General features: G+C 40.3%; 1 long non-coding RNA gene across 2 annotated transcripts in view; it reads right to left on the reverse strand.

Moving 5' to 3' along the window:
• Positions 1–24,776, reverse strand: part of LOC308521163 — a 205,204-nt gene that overhangs the window by 176,749 nt on the left and 3,679 nt on the right. For both annotated transcript variants that reach the window (XR_013996140.1, XR_013996141.1), the window contains one exon: positions 21,963–22,289. This is a non-coding gene — a long non-coding RNA (uncharacterized lncRNA). Of the gene's footprint in view, positions 1–21,962; positions 22,290–24,776 lie in introns of those variants that run through there.

A 24,776-nucleotide genomic window follows, 5' to 3' on the forward strand; every position in this document is an offset into this window, starting at 1 on the left:
AACTCTGGTGCCGTGTCACATATAGAAATGTTTTGATATTTGCAACCATAGTAAAACAAAGATTTATATTTTTGATATTTATTTTATATATTTAAATGCCATTTAACAGAGAAAAATCAACCAAAAAAATGAGTTCGCGTGTCACCTCTGACACACGTGTCATAGGTTCGCCATCACTGGTCTACTCTAACAAAGGACCTCAAGCAACCCCAAAATACAGTGGCCTGAATAAAACCGAGGTTTCTTATTCTCTTGCAGAGCAGTCTGGATGTGAACAGCCTAGGCCTGGTGGAGCCCCCTCAACCATCCCTTACATATGATAGTAAGCACTGTCCCAGTCCTCACCATTCCCTAGTCAGCATCAGGGGAAAAGGTGTCTAGGACCTCTGTATTTCCTCAATTGCATGACTACAACCCTCAGGCCATTCAAAACAGTAGATTGGGAGGGAAAGCAATGCCCTTAATCAGACCTTTGCTATCGAGTTTCTCCCTGGTTTGGATATGGTATCTTAACAGGTTTATGAGAAAAACTCTGAGTGACAGATTTATCTTCATAAGTTTGCTAAATTTTCAATTCTGTGAATTCCATATTTAACCTGCAGGTCATAGGCAGAGGGACTTTCCTTTAGCAGGTCTATATTCCTTTCCAGCTCTGCTTCCAAAACTGGCTAAATATGTCTGCTTTCATCTCTCTTTTGCAAAAATAAGCAAGAAGAAGCCAATAAACATCAAACATTTTTTCATGTAGTTACCTATAGCCGTGGTCGGCAAACTGCGGCTCACGAGCCACATGCTGCTCTTTGGCCCCTTGAGTGTGGCTCTTCCTAAGCCTTAGGAGTACCCTAATTAAGTTAATAACAATGTACCTACCTATATAGTTTAAGTTTAAAAAAATTGGCTCTCAAAAGAAATTTCAATCGTTGTACTGTTGATATTTGGCTCTGTTGACTAAGGAGTTTGTTGACCATTGCCATAGACCAACAGACTTAGTAAGCATGTAGTCTGTCTTCCAAGTTATTATAGACTAAATTTCACCAATTATTTTTCAACAGTCTACACTCAGCATCTTGAGAACCTGCAGTATGTGTTGCTGAAAACCTACTGTTGGGCTGCTAAGCATAGTTTTATTTATTGTTATGTAGGACCTCGGTTCCGGGTATCACTTCCTGTATTAACTAGCTGTTATAACAGAAGGCCCCAAAACAGAGTGGCTTACACTACGAATGCAGCTCATCACTTTCCCACAAGGCAGCCTACAGCTTGCATGGTGGCTCTCTCCTTGGTTTCACACGGCCTTCAAGGCTGTTCCAGTTGTCACCATTTCCCAGCCAGCAGACAAGGGCGAAGAGACAACACAGTACAACCAAAAGTATTCTTTAAAGAGGTGACCTAGAAATTACACACACTTCTGCTCATATCCCATTGGCTTAAACTTATCTCCATGGCCACAGCTCAATTCAAATGTGTTCTCTGTCTGGGTCACCACCTGTTCACCTCCTAACACTGGCAGGAGAGGGATTATATTAGTAGAAAGAAACGAGAAACTGGTTAGTGAAGAGCAATCAGTAGTCTCTGCCACCTGGGCATTTCAGAATCCCAGTCCACTGTTACTCCACCATTTTGGTTCCTTGTTTAAACCCTGGGTGTCTAAGATTCTGCAAAGCAAAGTATGCAATGTAGTATCTCAAATAGAAACCCAAAGACTCACCATTGATGAGTTTTCATAAATTACAAACCCCATGCCTTACATAGTCCCTGGTCAGCCTCCCATTCCCCATAATATTTCATATCCCATGAAAAGGAAGAAAGAATGAAGTAACATAGCATGTAAGTCTATTGCTTCCATTTTGGAATGTTTGTACTTGAAAATTGCCTTTATTATCTTTTCCTTATGTTGAAATTCTGTGTCACACAGCACATTTGCAAGAGCACAGTCTGCAGATGGATCTGGGTTTTGGCAACGTTTCAGCCCAGATATTATCCTCCCCAAGTTCCACAAACACCAAAATTATGACTCATGAGAATATTGCTACTCAGAACACAGTCTGACAATGTGCTAGACAACATTCTAAGGTAAAATAGAAAGCAAGTCCCCTACTGGTTATAGTTCATTGCCCCTTAAGCCAGGTTCCCAGCATACCATTTGACCCTTTTTGATGCTATTTCAACACATTCTACATCCAGGACTACAATTCCATTCTCTACTTCTGATCAGTAATAATTTTATTTCCTAGGTACATTGATACTGGGAAGAGCCTATCTTGGATAAGGGAGTCATGGAAGGTCTGCCAACAGCATAAGTTGTATATATGTTATTATGCATGAGATGCATATGCATTTAATAAAAGTGAGTCTGTCATTGAGAGACAATAATATCTGGTTTAATCAAGCAACTCTTGTTCTAGACCTCCAAGGAATGGGACAAACAATAGAAAACGATGACTCTAACTATGACTGAATTGTCCCCCAAACAGCAACCTCATTGGCCTTCCCTCAAACTCCTATAAATGCATTTCTAGTTCTCTTCAGTGGACTTCTTGAGAGCTGTAAGTTTAGGGGAATGGTGAGGTGATCTTGCCAGTTATTCTAAAAAACTCCTTAAGTGGCAACCACTGCAACAAGTATATTAAAGGAATATACTTGCTCTTGACTTCTTATTTTCTTTAATGAATCCCTATTTAGAAGGAAGAAACACACACAGCACATGTACCAGAAGACCAAATACTGACAACATAATTCTTTTTATCATATGGGTTGATAAATATACAACATACCTCATCTATGCATATAGCAGGTATAGCAGGTATTCTAAACCAGTCACAGCACCCTTTCTCACAAATGCCTGTAGTATCCTTGGAATCATTCATTATTCAAAACTTCAGGAAATTGTCATCAGTTAAAATTAGTCCCCAGAGTGAAACCTATTTAACATTCTGACATTTAAGTGCGTACACACACACACACACACACACACACACACACACTGAAGTTTATGATCAAACCACATGTTAGTGGTAGATCTAGAACCAGGGTCCAGGATCCCTATTTCCTGAGACTAGTGTTCTTTCTTCCACAAGGCATCATGATGACTTATTAGTACATTAATGATATTTGTAACAGCTGGAAACACCTTTATTTGTGAAGGGGAAAATTATTACAAGAAAATTCAATCCATAGTTCCCTAGGTGGCATTTAAGAAGATTCGTCCCATAAAATATACTTCTAAAAGTCCTTCTAAATGTTAAGAAGGTAAGAAGGTTGCTTTTAATTAAGTGCTTAATTTATACTTATTATTGATATTATGTCATTGAGCTAGATTTATATCAGAGTGGAGCTTTTTGTACTTTATAGTATATTCGTGGTTTCTTATAGAGTTAAAGTTTGTCAATGTCAATTGTATAGGCCTTTTATAAAGGGTATAATGGTCAGTGTTCTGAGAAATTAGGAGAAATAGATGGAATGTGGAATGTGCCCTTATCTTAGAGGATGGGTGTGGCTCAGTTGGTTGAAGCATCATCCCATACACCAAAATGTTGCAGGTTCCACTCCCAGTTGGGGCATGTATGACAAGCAACTAATCAATGTTTTTCTCTCACATTGATGTTTCTCTCTCTTTCTCTCTCTCTCTGCCCCCCACTTCCTCTCTCTAAAATCGATAAACATGGTCTTGGGTGAGGATAAAGTAAATAAATAAATGAATAAATAAAAGAGATTTGCAGAAGATTTTTACTTTATCATATATGTGTTATCATATGTAAATGTAAACAAATTTTTCCCACATAAGAAGAAAAGGAGTGTATTTTTCAATTGATTAGAACAAATAGGATTTATTCACTCATTTATTACTAGGCTTAGAAGAGAGTGCACATGTTTTTTTAAAACAATTATTTTTTCTTTTTTTATAATATATTTTTATTGATTTCAGAGAGGAAGAGAGAGATAGAAGCATCAGTCATAAGAGAGAATCATTGATTGGCTGCCTCTTGCACATCCCCTACTGGGGATCGAGCCCACAACCCAGGCATGTGCCCTTGACCAGAATTGAACCTGGGGTCCTTCAGTCCACAGGCCGATGCTCCATCCACTAAGCCAAACCAGCTAGGGTGAGTACACATCCTTTATTTAAACAAGTGAATTAATTTTATTATGACTGGAAAATCAAGTACAAAAGAATAAGCAGTAGAGAGAAGCCTGGACTAATTAACTGAGACTATGTCATGAAGGACCTTGTAATCGATCCCTCAGACTAATTCCTAAAGCAATGGAAGCTATCCGAGTTTTAATCTTCTTACATGATCAGATTTAAATTGTAGAATGCTCCCTCTGGTGGCAGTGTAGGGAATAGGTAGATTAAAGGGCAGCAAAACCCGAAATGCACTAGGGAAGATTGAAGTATTGTAGGAGAAAGATAATGTTGAGATGAAATGATAGTATTTGTAGTGAGAATAAGGAGAAGTGAAAAGATTCGTGACTGTAATTGTTGGAATCTCCCAGACTTGGGAATTTGTTGGATCTAGACAGAGGTATGGACGGCAGTCACTGAACTGGGGAAGGAAAAGGCGAACAGGCTTAGAGTAAAAGGCAAAAAGTCCAGATTGGGACATACAGAGAGACTGAGGCAGTTAGACACAGGCGTCTACAGCTCAGAAGCGAGGCAAGGCCAGACTTCGAAGTGGAGGGTCTTTGGCATTGACATGAGAGTTGAAGCTGTGGGAGTGAGTGTAGTGGAAGTGGGAAGACTTGTAATGGGGCGCAGGAGCTAAGAAAGGAGCACCAACATTACAGGGATCGTTCAGAACAGGAGCTTGCAACAGAGACTGAGAGAGATCACCAGAGACAAGGAAAAACTAGAGTAGGGTGGGGTTCTGGAAAGTAAGTCCAAAAGAGAGTATTAAAGGTGAAAAATATTGCCAAATGAAAGTAAAAGGAAGGAAGGAAGGAAGGAAGGAAGGAAGGAAGGAAGGAAGGAAGGAAGGAAGGAAGGAAGGGGAGAAAAGAAAAGGAAGAGAACAAAAAGAAAAGGACTAAGGCATGGGGCTGAATTTGAGGCAAAGTGTCTGCTGGTGAGAGGTTTCTCCCAGCATTGGTAACATGACAGAATGCTATGGCTTGAGAAGTAATGGAGGGTGAAAAAGAGAAGAAATTTGATCCTGAGCAGGTGAAGAGAAAGGCAGTAGCTGGAAGGCCACAGGGGCTGTTGTTTTGGAGAGGTTGTTTTCATTAAATGTACTGCGGCGACAGTGGTTAATAACACTATATAAGTTTCAAGTATACAATTTTATAATATATCACCTGTATCATTTTCATTTGCAATTGCAACAAAAAGAAAAAGATACCCAGGAATAAACTTAACAAAGGAGGTAAAGGACCGCTTCACTGAAAACTACAAGACATTGCTGAAAGAAATTGAGGAAGGCACACACACAGAAAAGGAAAGATGTTCTGTGTTCATGGATTGGAAGGATCAACATAGTTCAAAATGGCAATAAACAGATTTAAAGCAATATACATATTTGGTGTAATGTCCATCAAAATCCCACTGGAGTGTTCTTTTAACATAAAGAGGATTTGGACAGTTTTTAAATGATAGGGAAAGCCTGGGCACAAGAGCAATGCTTTAAGATATAAGAGATATTTTGCTGCCTGTGGATTCTCCTAAGATTTTTTATGGCTTCCCATCTTAACATTTAGGTCTTTTACCCATTTTGAGTTTATTTTTGTGTATGGTGTAAGTTGGTGGTCTAGTCTCATTTTTTTTGCAAGTATCTGTCCAATTTTCCCAACACCATTTATTGAAGAAACTATCTTGACTCCATTGTATGCTCTTTCCTCATTTGTCAAATATTAATTGAGCATAATGGCTTGGGTCGATTTCTGGGTTCTCTGTTCGGTTCTATTGGTCTATATGTCTGTTCTTGTGCCAGTACCAGGCAGTTTTGAGAACAGTGGCTTTGTAATATAGCTTGATATCAGACATATGTCGTAGCAATATCTTTACCAGTACATCTCCTAGGGCAATGGACACTAAGGAGAAAATAAACAAATGGGACTACATCAAAATAAAAAGCTTCTGCACAGAATAGAAACCTTCAAGAAAACAACAAGAAAGCCCACTGCACAGGAGAACATATTTGCCAGTTATAGCTGATAAGGGTCTAATATCCAAAATTTATAGGGAACTCAAACATATTAACAAAAGGAACATAAACAATCCAATCAAAAAATAAGCAAAGGACCTAAATAGACACTTTTCAAAAGTGGACATACAGAAGATCAAGAGACATATGAAAACATGCTCAAAGTCACTAATTATCTGAGAGATGCAAATCAAAATGACAATGTGGTACCATCTCACACTTGTCTGAATGGCTATCATAAACAAACCACAAATGACAAGTGCTGGCAAGGATGTGGAGAAAAAGGAACCCTCCTGTTCTGCTGGTGGGAATGCAGACTGGTACAGCTACTGTGGAGAACAGTATGGAGTTCCCTAAAAAAACTAAAAATGGAACTCCCATTTGACCCAGTGATCCCACTTCTAGGAATCTATGCCAAGAAATCAGAAACACCAATCAGAAAGGATATATGCACCCCTATGTTCAGAGCAGCATAAGTTACAATAGCTAAGATTTGGAAACAGCCTAAATGCCCATCAGCAAATGAGTGGATTAAAAACTGTGGTACATCTACACAATGGAATACTATGCTACTGTGAAAAAGAAGGAACTCTTATCATTTGCAACAGCATGGATGGACCTGGAGAGCATTATGCTAAGTGAAACAAGCCAGTCGGAGAAAGATAAATATCATATGATCTCACTCATTTGTGGAATATAATAAACAATATAAAATGATGAACAAAAATAGATCCAGAGACAGAGAAACATTGAACACACCATTAAACCTCAGAGGGAAGGCTGTGTGTGTGTGTGGGTGGGGGTGAGGGGAGGGAATTGGAGAGGGTTGGGGCGGGGAGGGGGATCAACCAAAGGACTTGTATGCATGCATATAAGCATCACTAATGAACACAGACACTAGGGTGGTGAGGGCATGTGCTGGGAGGTGGGAGTGCCAGGGAGAGGTCAATGGGGCGGGGGTGGGGGGGAGGAGACAGATGTAATACTTTAAATAACAAATAATTAAAGAAAAAAAGATGTAAGAGAGACATTGTATGTCAGAGTTGAGGTGTAAAGTGAAAGAGGAAACTTCGCCAAGCAGAGGTAGATGGATAAGCTTTAGAGAGCAGGAGGGACATTGTCACAGAAGGGAAGGTGGAAAGAGGGTGTAAGAATGGAGCAATGAGTTTGTAGTAGATTTACTCACAACTAATCTCTATTCAAAGCAGAAGGAAACGTTATCTGCGCAGAGTATTGAGAAGAGAGTAGGAGGAGCACATAGGAAAATTTGAGAAAAGTAGAGAATGTGGGAAACACCCATGTGAAAAATGGAAGAGAGCTGACTATGGAAAGGAAATGGAGTTGTTCTAATTTACCATTTTATTTGACACATAGTTAAAATCTAATTGAATTAAGTAATCATTAAGAATAGATGAGAAACTGCTTAAGTAAATTTAAAGTACCCTAAATTAATTTTAAGTAATGATTGTAAGTGGTTTTAAAACAGTTGATCAACAAGTATACAGTACTTTAAAAATATAAATTAATTAAAGAACAAGTATAAATCAGCATTTTACTTGAACATAGTTATTTTCCTATTTTTGCTCATTCTCCTAGAATTAGGAGAATGACAAGCCCCATAATAAGACATACATGTAAGAAGTATGGGTTCATTCTCATTTCATATTACACTTGTTAATGTAAAAACATCCAAACCTGTAAAGAATTTTGTGAGGTTACTTAAGCTAAACTGTCCACAATTGCTGGGAAGCAGAATCCCAACATATTGGGATAATGCTCCAGATAATGGCGGTTTTTCACCTTGTTTTTTTGTTTGTTTATACATTACAATCAAAGGAGACATAAGTGGTTACATGAAATCCATTGGTGATAGGTTAGGGAGGTGGGAGAAAGCAAATTGGGGAAACCTCTGGGATTAGATAAAAAGTAAAATGATAGACACATACCTCTTTTACTTAGGTGGGTACAGGATAGTTAACAGTCAACAATTAACTCAATAAAAATCAGGGGATTTGTGGTATCTATCCTGGCACCCAGGGCATTAGGTTGTGGGGTCCAAAAAAAGAAAAGGAAGTTACAAGTTACCCAGACATTTCACAGGTATGTTATCTTAGATGCAAAAAGACAATAGGCTTGTAAAGGTAAAGATTGACCTTTGTCAGGGAAGATACCAGCCCAGGAGGTGACTACCCATAGTTAAACTTTTCATTTCAGATCATCCTTTGTGGTTACTTTAGGTCTTTGAGTTTGCAAGACTGCTAAGCAGGCCTTCCCGAGCTTGTCAGGTTAGCATTTAGCCCCTTTTTCATCCACACAATTAAGAAAGATGTGAAAACATAATAGAATTAGAAGACCAGATGTCTAGATTCCCAATGATGAGGTCTAGAGAAATAGCGTTTCCAGCTTTCTCAGCCTTATGCCCTCCAATTACCCAACAGATATCTGCTGAGCATCGACCCTGTGTCAGATGCCAGGCTAGGTGGTGGCACAACCTAAAGGGGATATCACTTATGCTTGCAAAATGTTCAGTCTCATGGTAAGTTCATGGCTCTTTCTCTCCATGTAATGTGGACTAAGCATATTTTGAGACTTTTACCACAGTTTCCTCATTGTGTTTACTTATACTCCCCCTCCCCCATCCCTTGTACTGGTATATGTAAGCATTGAAGATTCTTCTCCGGGGAATCTTATCAGCTCAAGAAAGAAAACCTAAAGATACCATCTAAATTTCCTGATGAAATGTCCCATTCAGGTCTCCCAGCAATGAAGTGAACTATCAACAGACCATGCCCTCAGGCAGATAGCTTCAATCAGCTATACAGCACCCCTCATTTAAATATGAGGAGAGTGGAGAAACCAAGATGGAGGCATAGGTTAACGCCGGAGATTGCTGCCTCGAACATCCACTTCAAAAAACAACTAAAAGACGGAACGGACATCATCCAGAACCACAGGAAGGCTGGCTGAGTGGAAATTCTACAACTAGGAGGAAAGAGAATATCATACCCAGACTCAGAGGAGGCGCAGTGCTGAAGTGAAATACTAAGGTGCGGAGTGCACGCGGAGCAGGCTGGAGGCGGAGGGTGCGGTTGTTGTTTTCAATCGGGAGGGAGTTTCAGACTCTGAGCTCCAGATCCGGGCGTGTCTCTAGGGACCCAGACTCAAACGGGAGAAGTGGGACTGTCTGGCTTCGGTCGGAACTTGAAGGCAGCTTTCTCTCCGAGGTTTGCAGCGGTTGCTGGGACTCTGTGAGGCAGAGCCCCTAGGGATGGAACTGAGAGCAGCCATAACTGCTTGCTCCGGCCCGCCCTGTAGATCCCCGGGGACCCACCCCGCCCAAGCCATGCCCAGAGCCATTTGCCAGATAGCCTCAGGCAAACGCTAGATTAGCACCGCCCTAGAGATCCAGCACAGAAGCTCTCCCACTGCAGACACAGCTGACTCTCATAGCCAGTTAGCCTGGAGGTCAAATCACCCCCGGTATTGCCGACCGACAACAATCAAGGCTTAACTACAACAAGACTGCGCACAAAGACCACTAGGGTGCACCAAGAAAGCATAAAAAATGCGGAGACAAAGAAACAGGACAAAACTGTCAATGGAGGATATTGAGTTCAGAACCACACTTTTAAGGTCTCTTAAGAACTGTCTAGAAGCCGCCGATAAATGTAGTGAGATCCTCAAGAAATCTAATGAGACCCTCGATGTTATGATAAAGAACCAACTGAAATTAAGCATACATGGACTGAAATAACGAATACTATACAGACTCCCAACAGCAGACCAGAGGAGCGCAAGAATCAAGTCAATGATTTGAAATGCGAGGAAGCAAAAAACACCCAACCAGAAAAGCAAAATGAAAAAAACATCCGAAAATACGAAGATAATGTAAGGAGCCTCTGGGACAGCTTCAAGCGTACCAACATCAGAATTATAGGGGTGCCAGAAGATGAGAGAGAGCAAGATATTGAAAACCTATTTGAAGAAATAATGACAGACAACTTCCCCCACCTGGTGAAAGAAATAGACTTACAGGTCCAGGAAGCGCAGAGAACCCCAAACAAAAGGAATCCAAAGAGGACCACACCAAGACACATCATAATTAAAATGCCAAGAGCAAAAGACAAAGAGAGAATCTTAAAAGCAGCAAGAGAAAGAAACTCAGTTACCTACAAGGGAATACCCATACGACTGTCAGCTAATTTCTCAATAGAAACTTTGCAGGCCAGAAGGGAATGGCAAGAAATATTCAAAGTGATGAATACCAAGAACCTACAACCAAGATTACTTTATCCAGCAAAGCTATCATTCAGAATTGAAGGTCAGATAAAGAGCTTCACAGATAAGGAAAAGCTAAAGGAGTTCATCACCACCAAACCAGTATTATATGAAATGCTGAAAGGTATCCTTTAAGAAGAGGAAGAGGAAGAAAAAGGTAAAGATACAAATTATGAACAACAAACATGCATCTATCAACAAGTGAATCTAAGAATCAAGTGAATAAATAATCTGGTGATCATAATAGAATCAGGGACATAGAAAGGGAATGGACTGACTATTCTTGGGGGGGAAAGGGGTGTGGGAGATGCGGGAAGAGACTGGACAAAAATCGTGCACCTATGGATGAGGACAGTGGGTGGGGAGTGAGGGCAGAGGGTGGGGCGGGAACTTGGAGGAGGGGAGTTATGGGGGGAAAAAAGAGGAACAAATGTAATAATCTGAACAATAAAGATTTAATTAAAAAAATATTTTTTAAAATAAAAACTGGTATTAACAGCCATTGACACTGAAAAAAATAAATAAATAAATGAGGAGAGATCCAAAGATCACCAGACATCTAAGAAGCATGAGTGTGTGTGTGTGTGTGTGTGTGTGTGTGTGTGTGTGTGTGTGTTTTAGAAGAGGGGCTTCAAGAGAGTCAGGGAGAATTGTACCATTACAACTGAGGGGTACTTATACTATTTTATAAAATTGTCAACATATTTTTATATGAAGATCCAATGAATACAGGCTCTACAACAGGGGTCAGCAAACTACAGCCCATGGGCCAAATCCAGCCTACCCACCTACAATTTTTATAAATAAACTAGAGACCCGGTGCATGAATTCATGCACCAGTGGGGTCCCTCAGTCTGGCCTGAGGGATTGGGCCGAAACAGGCTCTCCAACATCCCCTGAGGGGTCCTGGATTGTGAGAGGGCATAGGCTGGCCAAGGGACCCCACTGGTGCACAATCGGGGCCGCGAAGGAACACAGGAGGTTGGTCAGCTGGGGGAGGGCTGCAGGGCGTGTCCGGCCCATTCAGCTCAGTCCCAATTGGCCAGACCCCTGCAGCAAGCTAACCTACCGGTTGGAGCATCTGCCCCCTGGTGGTCAGTGCACATCATAGCAACTGGTCAACCGGTTGACTGTCTGCCCCTGGTGGTCAGTGCACATCATAGTGAGCAGTTGAGCAGCCTTTGCATATCATTTGCATATTACACTTTGATTGGTTGAATGGCCGACCAGCCAACAGGACACTTAGCATATTAAGCTTTTATTATATAGGATTTTTTATAGAAACACCACCATGCTCATCTTTATACATTATCTATGGCTTCATTCACACTACAATGGTAAAGTTGAGTAGTTGAGACGGAGACCATATGACCCACAAAGCCTACGTAGCTACTATGAGGCCCTTTATAGGCAAAGTTTATAGACCTCTCTTCTGTGAAATAGGTCATTTGAATAGTTCTTCAATCAATCATTTCTTTTTTTTTTTTTGTGCTCACTATATGAAGTGAGAAACAAAGGTGATTAAGACATGGATTCCATCCTCAAGCAACTTACAATTTTATAAGAAAAATTATTTTATCTATACAGCCATATTAGGGAGTAGATAGTGAGAAGTGCTATGTGGGGTGCAGATAGCAAGCTATGGTTGTCAGATAGCATAGGAACTCAGGGAAGACCCCTAAAGTAGATGATATTTAAGTTAAAACTTAAAGATTAGATGTGTCTTTGAAATCCTTATCCCCTTTGAAGTGCTTTAGACAGTTACTTGAAATTTTTCATCCAAATGTTTAAAAAATAATAATCCTGTGTTTTAAAAATATCATATTTTAGCCCAGCTGGAGTGGCTCAATTATTGAGCCTCGACCTATGAACCAGGATGCTGCAGCTCTATTCCTAATCAGGGCACATGCTTAGTTGGGGCACATGCTCAATCCCCAGTGTGGGGCATGCAGGAGGCAGCTAACCAATGATTCTCTCTCATCATTGATGATTCTATCTCTATCTCCCTACCTCTCTGAAATCAATTTAAAAATATATAAAAATATACCATCTTTTATACAAGTTCTTTTTATGTTTATTTAATTTCATTTCTATTTAATTCTTATTGTCAAAGACCTTGAAAAATTTGTCTAAGGAATCTGACAGTGAATTAACATAACGTTCTCTACAATACTGTGATTTGGGTAGGAATCATTTATTATGAAATACTGTCTGGCAGGGGAGAAGAAATGGTTAGGTCAAAGTAATTACAGCCAGGCTGTCTTCTAATCACAAGGTACCTTGACTATTTGACATGAATCTAATTTCATAAAACATGTCATTCATTATTGCTAGTATGAAAGAATATTTTTAAAAGAGCACTGTAGTTCTATAGCAACAGAAAACTAAAATCTTATTTTCAATGGTTCAGGTTTTAAATTATATTAGAAGCAGAGATAAACATCTTTTCTGAGCTGTACATACATGAGTAAGCTGAGGCTGTTCACCCATGTCTTGAATGATGGCTTGCTCCTTTCTTTTAAAACATACCAGCCAATGACTGCAAGCTTGTTGAGAGGGGAGTCCCAGCTCTCATCTTGAGATCCCCCTTCGAACATTCCTGCCACCACCTTGCTGGCTTCAAGTATTGACCACCACTCATAACCAACAACACAAAAGAAAAAAAAACACCCTGAAAATTCACCAAGACTTTAAAAGACTCTAGGACAGTGGTTCTCAACCTTAGCTGCACATTAGAATCACCTGGGATTCTTTTTAAAATTCTGATTTCTGGGCCTCATCCTCCGGAAATTCTGTTTCTTTGTTACTAATGTTGTGGCCCCACCCCATAACAAAGAAACAGAATTTCCGGAGGATGAGGCCCAGAAATCAGGATTTTAAAAAGATTCCCAAGTGATTCTAATGTGCAGCCAAGGTTGAGAACCACTGCTCTAGGACAATAAGGAAGTAAACACAGAGTATTAGATAAAACTAAATAAATAACAGCTCACCAGGACTCTGAAGCACCGTGTCATCCTCATGTACTCCTGGAGAGAAAATGGGGCCACCGTTCCCCCATTAAATCCCTTCACACCCGCTCTTTTTTCCTCCCCACTTCTAAGAGATACAATCATTTCACCATGAGAGAATTTCCTCACTATTGTGTCCAAGGTGGATACAAATCAATGATTTTAAATTAAAATACTATTTGAAGAGTTATTTTAATATAGATATGTCAGTATTTGCCATTATTGCTGTGGTGTGATTCTGGAAAAGACAGTATTAAACAAGCTCAAAAAGTAAGTTATAACCTCAGAAACAAGATAATAATTAGGTGTGGGGTATGTCAAGGAATTATCATTAAATCAGTCATATTCACAACCAATTGTAGGTAATTAAGGTCTGGTGTTGATGCAAAGTGTTACCCGCTGCGTTTTTTCTCCTAAGTTGTATGATTGAGCCTCTCAGGCCAGCCATCTCTTCCTCTAATGTTTACAATGGAATTCCAGAGAAATGATACTAGAGTTTCCCAGAGATAAGGGGTGGATGTGTCCACCCTGACAATGCCTTCTCTGTTCATGTTCAAGGCCTGGTAACATATATGTGTCAGGCTATACCACTGTAAAATTTGGGATCTTTAAAGATTAATGAGAAGATTCATGGATACAAAATCTTTGTTCTAATTCCAGCTTATTTTTAACCCATTTTTTTTTTCTTTCCTTTACTTTTACTCAATGGATCTTTATTTTGAGTAACCAGCAGTGCTGCTATCTCTAATTCAAATCCAACATCCCAAGGTTCTTCCTTAACTTCTCCCATTCCATATTTGTAGTCCCCTTCTCCCACAATGAAAATTCTTGTTCTATCACCCCCCCCCCATCTACATATTTACTCATTTGCTGTGTCCTACTACTCAAGCAAAATAGTTTGAGACATCAATATCACTAGCCTAGGGCGGGGGGATAAAATGGACACATATGTAATACCTTTTGTAATACTTTAAGCAATAAAAAAAAAATACTAAAAAAAAAAATAATAATAAAATAATTTGAAAAAAAAAAAATATATCACTAGCAACAGCAAACCTAAGAAGAGCTCAAGAGTGTTTTGTAATTGTTTTTGTCCTTTGGAATATATTCCTCTAAGTATCTATGATCAAAACACTGTTGAAAAGTTACTTGAATTCCTTTTTCTGTGTATGATGATATCAAGTTTATACATAATAAGGATGGATTGTATTTATATTCAGTTTTAGTATTTGTTTGCTTTTTAAATATTACATGAATATATGAAGTATTACAAAAGTCAGAACTATGTAAAAATAAATTCATAGAATCCTAGTTCCCAGTCCTATCCCTTCCTCAATTCTCACCTGCCTGCTATGGAACCAGTTTCATTAGTTTCTAATTTGTCATTGCTGTGTTTCCTTTTTGAAAAACTAAGCAACAGCCCAAGCCTGCATGGCTCAGTGTGAGCATTGACCTATGAACCAGGAGGTCATGGTTCAATTCCTGATCAGGGCATATGCCCAGGTTGCAGGCTCGATCCCCAGTGTGGGGTGTGCAGGAGGCAGCCAATCAATGATTCTCTCTCATCATTGATGTTTCTGTCTCTCTAGCCTTCTCCCCTTCTCTCTGAAATCAATAAAAATATATTTTTTTAAAAAAAGAAAAACTAAGCAACATGTGTATGGGTGGGGTCTCATATTTATTTATTCTTTATTACAAAAAGGGTAGTTTGCTCTACATACCCCTTTTTCACTTTCCTTTCTTTATTTCACAATATATCCTGGAATTCATTCTATATAGTTTTATAAAGATCTTGTCATTATTATGGTGTAAAATTACTACATTTTGTGGCTGTTCAACTAATCTAACAATGAATATTTAGGTTGTTTTCAATATTTTACTAATACAAGTCATTTTGCCATGAATAATTTGGGGCATTTTTATTTTGTATTTGTAAGATGTATCTTCAGAGGCTAACAAATATTTTAGTATTTGGCATAATAGATGGTTAAATGCTAGAGAAATAATTAGGATAGTGGGATAGTTTTCTACACAATATCCAATTTCTTCTACCTACTAATAGAATTCTGGTTTAATTATAGACCTCAACATGCCAGCTGGAAGACTATACTCCCTATTCCTGCTTCGGGAAGCAGACTCAACAGGGAGGAGATCCTTTCTGCCCTTCTGCTCCCTGCATTCTTTCTGTATAAAATTCAGACAAGATGTCTGGAACTGCCACTTTGTACCATGAGGTTACCTAAAAAAGGTGAAATCTCAGTAGAAAGGATGGCATAGTGGACAAATGGTAGACTGAATTCTGGTCCCAAATTGCCTGCCTCCAGACTTCTTTTACTTCTATATTGCTTGCGCTATGTATTTTGGGTTTTTCTTATAAGCAGCCAAATAAAATCTTAGTGATACAGAACCTGATACCTGAAAGTGTGGTGCTACTAAGAACTTAAGCCAACATATGTCAAGGCTTAGTGGAGGCAAAGCATCTGGGAAGCTGGCGATCCTTAGAATGAGGTAGCAAAACGCTTAAATACTTGCCTCTGTACTTTGGAAGAATGCCCATGTGCTGATCAAGACTTCAGTGTTCAGGGAAATGGTTGGAATATTCATAACAATTCATGTGTTGGCTCTTTCTCATCACTTTTAGCAGAACCTACAAGGGAGGAATAAACTCAGACCACAGCTATCAAGTCTGCAAACTGAGGCTAAAAGAAATTCATAGAATCCTAGTTCCCTAGCAAGGAAAGCGTTCTCTGCCCAGGCCCGCAGTTCAAGGTGAATGAGAGGCCTCTGAGCTGGAAGAGCAACCACTGCTTCTGTGTGTTCAACCAGAGCAGCAGTAACAAGCATCTGTACGACGGCAGCCTGAAAGGGACTTCAGATGGAAAGTGCATCTGCCGGTCATGACAAGACCGAAGATGTGACTTCCCGATGGAGCCATTATTTCAAATGTCCTCAAAACTTCAGCCTTGAAGTTGAGAGTGTTGAAGAGCACACCAAAGCCTAAGCTAAAGGATAGAACTCTTCAGGCTTTAGAATTACGTATCTACAGGAGAACGGTTACAGCGCGGAAGCAGCCCAGGGCTGTGACCATGAAAACTGTCCTGACTCCTTGACTTCTATCTTCCAGAGGAAAACCAGCTGCGACTAATGATCAAGGGTCTACCCTAAATCAGTTATCTCAGAAATGCTGCAAAGGAGGAAATCTGTTATTGGCTTTCTTCCTCCTAAGACCAGGAGGAGATCAGGATGTCTAGCTGCTTGAATGAACTAACAACAAGTTCACTAAACCAGAACATTCTTCTGGCTGGGCCCTCCGGACCAATACACTGCTGACCAATGCAACGTTACCTCATAATCCCTGATACTTTTGGAGCCAAAAGACTTGAGTGCTGGTCTTCAACTCTTTTCAAGGGAAGGAAAAGTATCTTCAGAAGAAAGCATCTATGCCAAGGTTAAAGTCTGGTTTGCCTTTTTCAAATAAATCCCCTAGAATCTGAGATGAGATCATTGCAAGGCTCAATTGAAGAGATATCGCTTACAGACTTCATGAAGGAGATAACCTTGAAGGATGGGTAGAATTTAAATTAACTGTGATTTATTTCAAGTGGGATACACAAAGGGTTGGTGTAGAGAAAGCTCAGCACCTGTCCAAAGAACAAGGGGATGGCTTGGCTGCAGCTTCAGGCACAGGTAAAGGGATACATTTGGGCAGGGTGTTGAGTGCAAAGCTAAGACATTTGGACTTTGTCCCGTAAAAAACAATGGGTGATGTTTGCAAATAATTGGTTTTTTGTATGAGTTATATAACAATGCCCAAAGTTAAATCCTGGTTTTAGCTAGGCCCATAGCAAGCACCATAAGTTCAACTAAGGAGAGTGAATAAGCAAAGTGGAATAAATCAGTGGCTAAGCTAGCAAGCCACTTCAGTGCTCACCAGCACTGGCTGCGATGGCAGGATGAACAAGGTCAGCTTTGCTTTTTTGGAAAACTCTTCCATTTGTATCTCTACAGAATCAGACTAGCCCGACTACATGATCCTTGCCAATAGAGACTTTTTAAATATTGGTTGGTTGGTTTGGTTGGTAGTAGGTCAGCATTCAAGTGCTTCTAGGAACATCAAGAGTCAGATCTGTGACTTGTCCATCTAGATCAAAATCTGTTCAAATGCATGGCCCAGTGGCTATTTATGAATATATTGAAAATGACTAACAAAATACAAGGGCAAAAGCTCTTCTAAGCTTCCTAAGCAACCTTGAATTTTTAGTATCAATTTGTATAGTACTCTGTAAAGTCTTACTTGAGATAAGATACAGAATATTGTCTTTATCTGGTCTCATTTATGTCTATCAGATTGTGTCACCTCAATCTGGCAATGTACTATGACTAATCTGAATTTTAGACGTGACACTGAAGTGTGGCATAATCTCGGGTGACTTAGAACCACCATTATACCCACATCTGTACAGGCATCTCGGCCTCATAACTGTCAGCTCCACGTTATAAATTTTATCTACCAGTTCATGAAGCTGGGTCACAGAGAGGTAACACCAGTCCTGGCTTTAAAAAAGGGTTAGAAGCAAAGATGGATTCAAGTGTAAAGAGAGTATTAAAAATAATGAGACAACAAAAAAGTATTATCAATGCCTCTCTAAGCAATGGAATAAGTTATCTGAACATGACTGCAATAGGAGTATTACTGTTTATTACTTTATATCCCCTCTCCCCCTTCTCTCTGTTTATCTTCTACCTCTATCCTATTTGGTACAGTACACCCTTTGAAGTTATGCTTTGCCAAGGGCAAAGATAGTTTGTGTTGGTGCTTTTCTACCTCTAGAGAGAAAGCAACGGCGAGTGTCATTTGAAGGTAGACAGCATCAGATTTGTTCTGTGAGAGCCCTTGCACACTGCAGAGATTTGATAAAAACTTTAAAAATAGAAGAAACCCACTATCAGTGGTACCATCGAGCTCTATGTCCATGGTTATACTGAGAACAAAAATTCTAACTCCATGATTCCAGAGTTTGTGTTCCCATAGATACATGAAAATCCTTCTGAACACAGGCATTGGATCGGCTTGCCCTAAGCTCATAAAGAAGGTGAGCATTCCCATTACCTTTTTTCCACCACAAAATAAGACTTTCTGTTTCTAAAAGCCATCAAATATAAATTAACTAGACATTTTCTTTTTAGTTTAAAGATTTTTCAAATATGAGTCATTTTTCAAAATGAGTTCTCTACATTCCAGGGCAGTGTCCTCCGTGGGCTAGCATAGTGTGTTCATGTGGAGACAAAGGCGACTGTCTGGTGCAGAAATTCAGAAGCTCTTACTGGGTTACCAGATGTTATGGGTTGAATTGTGTCCCCAGAAAAATATGTTGAAGTCCCAATAACTTGTACCTATAAATATGATCTCATCCAGAAACAGGATCCTTGCGGACATAATACAGTTAAGATGAGGTTATTAGAGAGGACGGGGTGGCACAGGCAGAGATTGGAGTGATGCAGCTGTAAGCCATGGGATGTCAGGGGCTGGATTGCCCTCCACCGCCAGAAGCTAAGGAGAGACAAGGAAGAATTCTACTCAAAGTCTCAGATCAAACATCACCCTGCTTACGCCTTGATTTTGAACTTTCAGCCTAAGAAACTGTGGGGGAATAAATTTCTATTGTTTTAAGTCATCTGGTTTGTGGTACTCTGTTATAATACTCTAGGAAACAAGATTATATTGTGTTATAACAATGGCGGGAAGTGGGAATCAGGCTGAACTGGGAAACAACATGAAATTTGTCTCAGAAACCCTTGATTTGGATCTTGGTTTTGCCACAACTCTGCTACATGTATGTTATGATTAATATCATATGCTAACTTAAAATATTTTTACCTGAATTACAAAATGATTACTTTAATCCCTAAACAAATTGTAAAAGTATATAATTCTGTGCAAGTGGTTCAAGAATCAAGACTTGGGACTACTCTACTATTCTAAACTACTAGTATTACTCTGATATGCCCTAATAATTGATTGTATCACTTCAACACTTTTTAAAGAAATATGTTTCTTGATGTCACTGATTTTTTTTTAATTTCTGCTTTGCAAATGTGTTAAAACAGTGTTAAGTAAAGACACAAGTGTTAATAATCATAATGAAGAGAAACTAGAAAACACTTTGCATGTGTGTGAGCTATTGTTGTTGAAAATCTCATTATGACACTAAGCTTGGCTTTGTAGACCACTGCTGTGGACTGAACTGTCCCCCTAAAATTCACATGTTAAATGTCACCATTAAGGAGGTGATTAAGGTTAAATGAAGTCCAGAATGTGGAGCCCTGACAAAAGAGAAGAGACATCAGGTTATCATGTCTCTCTCTCTCTCTCTGTCTCTCCCTCCCTCCCTCCCCTTGGTCTTGGACTTTTCAGCTTCCAAAACCATGAGAAAATAACTTCCTTTTGTTTAAGCCAGCCGTGGGCAAACTATGGCCCACGGGCCGGATCCGGCTGTTTGAAATGAATAAAACTATTGAAATAAAAGACTGTACCCTTTTATGTAATGATGTTTACTTTAAATTTATATTAGTTCACACAAATACTCCATCCATGCTTTTGTTCCGGCCCTCCGGTCCAGTTTAAGAACCCAATGTGGCCCTCGAGCCAAAAAGTTTGCCCACCCCTGGTTTAAGCCACCCAGTCTATGCTGCTTTTTTTTCTTTTTTTTCTTTTTATGGCAGCCTGAGCAGACTAAGACAAACACTGGATGTCTGGCAGGATGAGAGAAGGACTGCATAGTATGAACAGTTTGAGAAAACCTATTCTAAGACAAAATTACTTTCTTGAAAATACATTGTGTCTTGAGTCTTTTAGCAATATTTTGGTTTTATTTTTAACACATTAAGGAGTCATCTGGGGAAGACTTTGCAAAACACAGATTTCTGGGCTACAGGCTCAGAGATTTTGATTCAGAAGGTCTGGGGCAGGGTCTGGGTCTCGTTGTTGTTATTTTCACATTCTCCAGATGATTCTGATGCACAGCCAAGCCTGGGAACCTTTGTGCCACCTCAGAAAATATAGAAGTAATGAATGAAATGTCCTCTTCTCTCTAAACCTGCCTATCCCCCACCCACCTTTTTTCTTACCAAGAAAATGGGCTTAAATTAACCAGAGTGCTGAATTAGAATCAGTGGTAGAAATGTTCTGACGAACAAGAAACTCGTCACTCTCTGGTCCAACAATGAGATGGTGTACACCCGAGCAAGACAAAACCCTCAGGAAGCCCCAGAATTAATGCTGCCTGCCCGACAGATCTGCGACGGACCTCTTGATACTGGTACTCAAAGGGCCTTCTGGATTCATCTGTTTACTTTCTTTTCACTTTTGCATTTTAAAAACATAGTTTTTGTCTCCCAGCCTAGAAACAAGTGAAAATGCCAACATCCTTTCCCCCTCTTGCACCTCATCTCTAATTAGTCACCAAATCCTATTGATTTTGCCTTTTTAAGTTTCTTTCACATTCTTCCCTATATCTCTCCACAGTATCTACCCACAACCTCTGGCATGTTTCTAATTCCTATGACTTCACATGTAATTATTGCAGTTGCTCTGGTTTCCATTGCTTACAGTCATGACCTTCTATGATCTAATCCAGATTAAGGCCCTTTGTATTCTTTGCAGCTTCAGGCAGGGTTTTTCTTCTTTCTGGCTTAACTTCCACAGCATAAACCAAGCCAGAAATGCATATCCCAGGGCCAGTCATGCTGAACTATTTTATTCTCTGAACATCTTATCTCATGATACAAATGAATTTCACACATTTCCTATTGTAAATTGCCATTCTGCTTGGAATGTGATTTCCCTAAAACTTGTCCAATCATACTCATCATTCCTTCCAGACCACCCTAAATGCTGCCTCCTCTGTGAAATGCTACAAATCTTCCCCTGTAGGGATAGCACGGAAAAGGTAATTTCTGTGAATAACTCAAATCTCTGAATAGGCCTGTTCTTGGTAAGAAAAGAGTGTGGGAGGTAAAAACCAAGCTTTGAACTTGTGCCTCGGAAGCCTGGGATGTAAAGCAGAGAGTCTGATGAGGCCTTGATGAAGGGAGAGGCTGGTGCCTGGAGCGAGTCAGTTCTGCAGACTTTGTCTCCTGCAGTACGGCAAGCAGTGAGGGGCAGGCTTGAACCATCTCCCAAGGGAGGGACCCTTTAAGCTGCAACCCTAGGGGCCTTACCACAAGGAGAGGAGGAGGGAAGGAGTTGGAAATTCACGGAGAGAAAGGTAAAATATTGCATTACTCCACAGTCAGCACTGCATTCATAATATCTGAAATTCCTGGAGCTGAACATTTGAGAGGGGCTCTTGTAGAAAACCAGGTCTGTTTTCCTTCCAGGGACTCACTTTGGAAGGTACTTGTTGACAATATTTTCTAGAGAATGATGTAGCTAAATGTTGAAACTTTTTAAAAATACTAACCCTTTCTGAAAAGACTGTGGCCAACTCCCTCAGTATAGACACAGGGCACCCTTGGAATTCTCAAGCCAAGTCGTTACCTGTGAATTCAAGAAGCCACTGGAACTGAAGTCGGTTTGGGGGCTCTGTCAGACATGCACTCTTGGCGTCCCAAACTCGAAGAAAAGCAGTTGTCTCCTCCATGCTTTTCCATCCTGCCTCAGGATCTTTCTCCTCGATACAATCTCACTCTTTCAGTCTCCCATCACATCAGGCTTTGTATCGATCTTTAAGAAGGAAGCCAATGACAAAAGTACCAACGCTGGAGTCAGGAGAACTGGGATCGAATCCAGCCCTGCCTCTGACCAGATGTGTGACTTCAGAAAAGGTCGTGCACGTCTTCCTTTTCTCAGGTGGTATCCGCATCTCTACAGAAATAAGGTATACTGTATGTTAATGTCCAAGGTGTCTACAATTCTCTGGACTCTGATCAATAAATTTATACCAAATTTATTATTTATATTGAGAGTGGAGAAACACCTCCATTTACCAGCCATAGCCTTGGATAAGTCAAGTCATCTCTTCACTTCCCTAGGCTTCAATACTAGTGCCACATTGCCTGGTGTTCAACCCCCGTTTTGCTAGCTACTGGCTGCAAAGATTGCAGAACTTAACCTCTTGGAACCAGTATACCAGTCTCAAAGATGAGACTATATCCCCATAAGGTTGTTGCAAAGATTAAATGAATTAACACACACAGACATGTGTAGGGCACAAATAGTAAGAGCTCAATAAATGTCAGCTACTCTTACCATTCTTATTATCCTGATAAAATGAGCATAACAACCTGCTTTGAACTCTTCCCGTGAGTCATGATAATGTAAGTCAAAGTGATTTGTAAATGTAAAAGTGCTACTTTAAGTTAAGGATTTATAGAAATGTTCAGCAACTGGTGACTGGATTTTTTAAAAGGTGCCGAATCCATACGATGGAAAACAATTCAGCTATTGATAGGAAGTACTGCTACAAGCGATGTGCGGAGGGACCCAAAGCCAGACACAAAATATTGCCTACTTACCCCCACCAATCTGCACATTTAAAGAGACCAAAAGCAGATCAGCAGTTGCCTAGGACAGGGGGTGGGAGCAGGGGAGGAGGGCACCTCTTAGGGCAATGGAAACGCTTTACCACTGGATTGTGGTGCTGCCCCGTCACTCTATAATTTAATAAACCACTGAACTGTCCACTCACAATGGGTGATGTTATGTTATATAAATTATACCTCAATAAAGGCATTTAAATAAGTAAATATAAAGTTAAAGGGTCATTATCACCTAATATGTTCATTGCAAAGCATGCTTTAAAGAAACGCACAAATTATTTGAAGTTGCTAGGTTTTGTGAAAACAGTGAAAGTGCTTTGGAAGTTATGTCTTTCAAAGTAATACACAAAGTAAATAATATGACTAATAAAAAATAATGCTGTGTGCATGTTAAGGATTCTGTGATTGGCCCACCACTACCCCTAACACATACACACCTTCACTACCAGACACTCCCACAGAAATCCCCCGCCTCGGTGAGCTTGAGTCCCACAGCCTCCTCATTCCATAGCCCAGCTCTCCTGGAACCCCCTCAGCCCACCCCTGGAACACACTGCCATGGAATAGACAAGAGCAGGCTTTAGAGCCAGTCATGTGTTCAAACCTCACCTCGGCCACATACCACTCCTTGTCTGGAGGCAAAGTGTTTACCCCTGGGGTCCTCCTTTTCCAGAGGGTGGGAGACAGGCATGAGGCAGAAAGATTAGCCCTACACTGAGCGAGCCTAGTCATACTCTAACACCTTTCCAAGCCCAGGTCGGCCCCAGTTCCTCCACAGAGGCTCCTCTGCTCCCCCAGCACTTTCATGTAGTAACTCATGAAAGTGCCTTCACTTCCCTTGACTTTGAGCGCCCGGAGGGCAGGGACCAGGTACACCTCTTTCGAACTCCGGGTTGGGGGTGTTCAAGAAATATTTAGTGAAAATGTGTCAACTATTCCCACTTTTAACCGAGTGAGCTGTTTTTCACGATCACTTTTAATGAAGAATGGTGTCGAATGTGAGGGAGATCTGGCTGACTTCTGTCACCCGTTGATTGCCAGCGTTGACTGGGCTGATCTGGCTGGCTAGGCTGGTGTCCCCTTCCTCCCTCACTGCTGTGGGCTCGGTCGAAGAGGACAGCCTTCCCCCATGGAGGAGAGGACCGTTCTCCAGTCAAAGGCATACTAGAGTAGCTGTTCCCCTGCCAACACCTCCAGACAAGCTCTCAGGAAATGTGTGAGGATGAGCCACCGTCCATACTTGTGCTGGCGGCTTTGTTCCATGCTAGATTGCTCCTGACAGCCCTAGTCTGTCTGTCTTCTTTTCTTATGGAAACAAATATTAACATGTGCCAACATGAAGAAATAGCCAGTTTGTGGCCACTGAATGGAGCTTTTTCTTAGTGCAAGGCCAACTGTTTCGTAATGGTTGGACCTTAATGACATGTTCTAATCAATTAAGTTAACCAACCTAGATTCATTATTTTGCTCCCTATATTATGAGGTTGGTGAACACCATTAGCTAATAGAGTCAATAAATAAATATTTTAAAGAGAAAATGTCTTTTTTCAAAGGTTTTGCTGATAACTGTTGTCAACTGAATAATATGCTCACAATATTTTGTCATTCCCAGGCCCATGTCTACAGCCAATCCATAGCTAATATGTACTCTGAGCAAGATATAAGACTTTGCTATGTATCATAAGCTACTGATATCTGGGGGTTATAATTTGTAACCATAGCATAACTTACTGACAGTGGACTAATGCAGAAAGCTACCTATAGACATTTCATAATCTCCCTCTGGCCTTTGTCACACCACAGACATAGAATG

Source organism: Myotis nattereri (genome assembly GCF_964212035.1).
Source record: "Myotis nattereri genome assembly, chromosome: 6".
Lineage (NCBI taxonomy): Eukaryota > Metazoa > Chordata > Mammalia > Chiroptera > Vespertilionidae > Myotis > Myotis nattereri.